We start from the raw sequence: 5,878 nt of genomic DNA, 5'->3' as shown, positions 1-5,878 counted from the left end.
TACCTGCACAGGTACTCAGATGTTTCACTCTTCCTTTTGAAAATGTGGGATGAGTTTTTTGGTAGGAAGAAAAGACATAGTAAAAACTATTAACACAGAACTATAACTAGGCACCTAATGGTGATGATAAGGGAAACCTGAAAGAAGTTTTCTGAGGGTAAAGCATGCTTTTCTAACATGCTAAAAGGCAATAAACTAGGAGACTGTAGAGGACATTTCTGTATACTCTTGATTTGGATGAGACTTCCTGACAAAATGTAGGAAGATCCTAAATTAGGTTAAAAACTGCATAAAAGCTAAGCACAGAATGGAAATAAAGATTCCCTTCTGAGGTGATGTAGACTTTTTATTAGCCCACACAGTGTTTTGTATATTCAATATTTACTTGGAAAGGAGTGCATAGGTTTAGTTTGCTAAGCAGGCAAGACTAATTTGAAGATGATGTCTCTTTAAAAGACAACATAAACACTGGTTAGATAACAGTGTTTGATGGATTGAACTGCAAGCTCCTGACCTCTGATCCTGCCTGTGCCATCTCTTTATGGACAAGTCTTTCAACACTCATGTTTATTTTTCTTATTGTAGATAGTAATACTTAGTAAGGTTGGTCAAGAGTTCTGTTATTGGTGTAATTTTAAAATCAAGAAACAAAAAAACCCACAACAAAGCAATTTCTAGAAAAACCCAACCAGAAAGACACTGAGCAAGCTGCTTAAAAGTATCCTTGCTTTCAGGATGGGCTTGGACCACATGACCTCCAGAGTCTACTTCCAACATAAATTAGCCTATGATTCTAAAAAAAAAGGACACCCCTCCCCAATCAAAACTAGTGGCATACATATTACATAGTCTGTGTTCTTGGGCAAAAACACACATTTCTTACTGAAAAACTGTAGACGTGCACATATATAGCTGAGAGGAAAATCTTTGGGTTTTTTCATCTACCTGTGAAAGGAAAATCAAAGTATGTACATGTAAACATGAAAAAAAAAATTAAAATTATAGATTCACAGTCTTCTGTGGCTGTTGTTTACATGCCTCATGCAGACGAACTTTTGAGCTCTCTGTTCTGTTGCCTCGCTTGCATGGCTGGAGCACGGTGTCTTTGTGTCACCCAGCTGACATGTTAGAGAACAGCTGGCCTCAAAGCATCTTCTACTGCCTTCGACGCTCTGTTCTTTGGGAGAGAAGGCTATTTCCAAAGAAACTCGAGGTGGGCTGAAGGTAGATGGGTTGGTGATTTCAATATGAATCTGCCTTTCAGAGATGCAGTGAATAGCACTGTCCTGTTCAAAACTATTACTATACTTATTTTTCTTACGGGAAATAATACAGTTTTCTAACTTGAATATTAGCTAACTACCAAGGACAGCTATCACTTTTTTTTAGAGTCACTGCTGTTAATTGTATCCTGGCTTAGTCAAACTTTTAACTTGTACAGTAAATTTATTCCTTCCTTTTGGTTTATAAAAGCTGCATTAATGATCTGCAATTTGTACAAATCATGCAATTGCTGGAAAAAAACCCTGTAGTTCTCAATGCAAACACTCTGACCACTTCTGGAAATCACTGGATGAATTTTGCAATTGGCTAAGTCACTTGACATTGTTTTTGAATCATAATTAATTGGATTAAAAAACACATGCTTACTTCGGCAGCACATATACTAAAATTGGAATGATACAGAGAAGATTAGCATGGCCCCTGTGCAAGGATGACATGCAAATTCGTGAAGCGTTCCATATTTTTGATTCTATGATTCCATATAAGGAAGAAGTTTTTCACTATGAGGGGGGTGGATTCCCCATCCCTGGAAACATTACAGGCCAGGTAGGACGGGGCTCTGAGCAACCTGATCTAGTTGAAGATGTCCCTGCTCACTGAAGGGGGGTTGGACTAGATGGCCTTAAAAGGTCCCTCCCAACCCAAAGATTCCGTGATGATTCGATGATGATTCTATGATTAATGCATAAAAACTTTTTGTCAAGAAAAAGATATTTGATTTCTCTGTTTAATTCTTCTCAGCAATTCCTCTGTGTATATTTTTTTAAATATTTGAATGTAAAAAAGTGAATTGATAAATAACCATTAATTGAAACAGGACAAGCAGAGATTCTGTTTCCCATTCAGGGAAGTGTGCATGAATGCATTTTGCTCTACTCAGGAAACTAGTGAGGTGTGCTAACATACAGGGTATTGTATTTTATACTGTAATTTTTGTAATCACTTTATATCAAATGGAATTTTAATGTCTATCAAATGTCCATTTCAGAAAAAAAAGGAAGTCAAAATATTAACTAAAAAGGTATATTGTCCATATGGTTACTCAATTCTCATTGTAGTAAACTTTTGATAATGGGGATTTAGATTTAGCTGTATTATACATGAAGTTATAAGACACCATGCAAAAGTTATACCTCCTGTGTTGATGCTGGATATCTCTAATTGTCTTCTCCCAGTTCGTTCTTTTAATGCTTGACTGATTTTATTTCTTTCTCTTTTGAATTTGGGAAAATAGATGGGTGTAATTTCTTGTGCTCATGGAAAAATAAAGCTTGCATTAGAAGGTAATGTAAATTGTAAAGCTAATTCAGTGATAGCAGTTTATTATTGTTATGACTATTCTTTATTCGACTGTACAAAGGTCTGCTGAAGACCTTTTTCATTTTAAGAGGAAATATATTTTATTAGTTTGTAATTTGAGGTAAACCAGTAAATCATTAAAACAAAACCACTTTCTGCCCTACAGTTAAAAAAAGTGATTTTTAAGTGTGTAAAGAGCTCAAGTTTGTAATTTCCTTTTAGCTTATGTTAACTAAAAGGCTGCACAGTTGATGCTGCTGGTGCAGGGCTGACGTTAGCGTAATATACAGGACACCTTAAAGACTTTATCTCTTCTTTTCTTAACCTGCTATAGCTGTCCCACCCAAAAAAAACCCCTTTAAAATCCCAGTCCATCCATTGCTCTTAGAGGCATATGTCTGAGCTGTCTTTGGTCTATCTTATCAAGAAGGAGAGGGTGGAGATGAATTTCAGCATCCTTTGATCACCCATCCCAGTTTTCCAGTGCTCTTGAGCGCCTCAGTTGTAATGTAGGAACAACATCAGGGTTCCCTTTGGTATAGGGAACACAGTTATTTGTTAGTTATTTGGCTACAAATATATTCAGGAGCCTATATCCATGTACCAGAAAGGGATGAATACAAATACCATGAAATGGAGAAAGTTCAAGCTTCCTTGTAAAATACATGGCACATCTAGGAAAGAATAACAACTGAACAGTTCTTAAAATCATGATATGAAAGCTGACTTGAGAAGTTGCTCACCATTTGTAAATACTGTTAGTTGAAATTTTATTTTGTTAGTTGATTCCGTCCCTGATTACAAAGAGAGGTCTGTATAATTGGACTGGTAGTGCCTATGTTGCTCTTAGTATGTCAGCATGACATCACAGGTGAGTTCGGTAGAGAGAGATCACACTACAAGTATTTATATGTTAAACTATACTTAAAATAGGTTTCCTCCAAACTATGTGTGTATACAAAATATATAATGGCACAACACTGCATTAAAGTGTTGTTGGCACTTGATAGGGAGTCTGTGAATTGCTCGCTTAATGGCTTTACTGCTTGGGGGTAATATGACCATCCCCAGTGAGAACGAAAAGCCTTAAAGCTGCTAAACTTGTTTACAGTGTTTGTGTGCACATGTGTACCCTGTACAAAAAACAGTCACCGAAAGGGGACAGACTGCTGTGGGTTTTGGCCTTTCTCACGTGCTTGCCCAATATAGTAAAGGAGGGTCATCTGTGTCTGCTGGGAAGTCTTACGATAGATGTGTGATGTACCTATTGTGGTATTTTCAAGAATCTACCACGAAACAATTATTTCATTGAAATTTGTTCAAAAATTCTGAAAAAGGTGTCATTAATGAAAAATCAATTTCTTGAAAAAATTTCACGCTTTTCTTCCAACCCAAACTATTCTATGACTCTAGGATTCTATATGGATACTCTAAACTGCATACCTATGTGAGCTGCAAGATAAGGAAGGACCAGTCCTGGACCAAGATCTTAACTTCTTAAAGAGTATTAAGGTTTATATCATGCATTTCTGCAGGGATGGAAGCAACAGTTTGGGGTTTTTTTTTTTGCATGAGGGGAAAAGCAGACTTCCAGTGTGATACTCAGTACTTGCTTTTAGTCCTAGATGGATCTGGAATATCAGACCTGAATGTCGCAGCATTTCTCATATAAAGGAAAGCCACTCTAAGTCAATTCTGATTTTTTTTTTTTTTTTAACACTGATTACTTTTTTCCAGCACTCCCTCTCAGTCAAGTACAGTAGGCTTATGTTAATTTTGGTACCTGTCCTTACATGTAGAAGAATAAAGAAATTGTCCCACTTAAGATTTTTAAAAGCCTCTCTCAAACTCTGCTGGAATAGTCTTCCATAAAGCACATGGCATTTGCCACACATAAAGCAGTGTAGTGAGATACAACTTTGACTCGTTTTCCTGTTGGTGTAATGCATATAATTAGCAATTAATGAATTAATTTGTGAGATTTGTGACCTTCCCAGATTTAATCTGATAAAATCTCGAGATCTCAGGACAGCATTCTTCCCCACACCCTCCTTCATTCATGAGGCACATTCTGTGCTTTTAGGTACAAATAGAAATGTATGGACATAAGCATGTTTTAAGTGTGTCTTTTTCTGTGCTTTAAGCTGTCGTACACGCAGAGCAGACGGGTAGATGCATGGTCTGTCTCTTTAAATTTCCTGACTCGGGCTCGTTTGACAAAGACCTCCTTATCATTTTCTTGAAACCCAGTTTCCTGAATCAGCGGATTTTTTTCCCCCTTGAAACTTCTGAAACTCTGAACTCTGTCAAAACAAGATGGCTGGCAAGTTTTAGGGACAGAGCAGAGACACAGGCAGAGACAAAGAAGCCCCTGAGAAGGCAGACGGACTTATATTGCTTGTGGTTTTTCAGTACAGCTGGTTTCAGATGTGTCGGCCTTGTTCTGCACTGGTTCCACTGCCAAAGCAAGACTGTCACAGCTGGTAGTACTTACTGCACTTGCGGGAAAGTATGTGATTCATTAGTTGGAACCGTATGTTTTTCACCAGTTCTGGTCATGTTTTTGTTAGGATGTGGTAAAAGCATAAGCAGGGGGTGAAGGGACAATGGAAATATGTGACTTGTTAAAGATTGGCCCCAACCAGTTATTAGCTAAATTGTACGCTGTAAAAAAAAAAAAAAAACAACCAAAAAAACCCCAACACAAAAAAACCACACCATTGCTCATAAGACAAATGATTTAATTCTTTAGTTAAGGTCTTTTAAGTCATAAGTGGTAAAACAAAATTGTCAACATCAAGTCCTTCTTTCCCCCCTTTTTTCTTTTAAGTATCATGATCTTTTTTAGTGAAAAGTGTAGTACAGGAAGAAGTCACGCAAGCAAAGACATTCGTTTGGTAAAAAACAGCTAAAAAACTGGCTAAGAATTTTGAATCTTTGACAGGAGGTAGCTTCTGCTACTGATAAAATACGTCTGTGGCATAAAGGCTTGTAGAGAACACTGGGTGTATTGGGATATTTGGTGGAAGGAGAGCTGTAAGTGGGTGTTCCTGTGCCCACACATGATAAAACAGACCAGAATTGTCTTTCGTTTACATTTTTGTTTCCCCCTGGGGTAGCATCTTCCACTATTTTTGAGTGTTGGAGAGAAATTTGTGCTGATGTTAATTTTATAGCTGTTTGGACCTAAACATAACTGTTCAAATTAGGCAAAAAAACCCAAAACAAAACGGGGGCGGGGGGGACACGGCACATTTAAACCATGCATTACTATATTCTCAAGCTGCTCATACCT

The sequence above is a fragment of the Phaethon lepturus genome, unplaced genomic scaffold, assembly GCF_000687285.1.
Source record: "Phaethon lepturus isolate BGI_N335 unplaced genomic scaffold, ASM68728v1 scaffold12191, whole genome shotgun sequence".
Taxonomy (NCBI): domain Eukaryota; kingdom Metazoa; phylum Chordata; class Aves; order Phaethontiformes; family Phaethontidae; genus Phaethon; species Phaethon lepturus.
Note: the sequence above shows the minus strand (reverse complement) of the source record.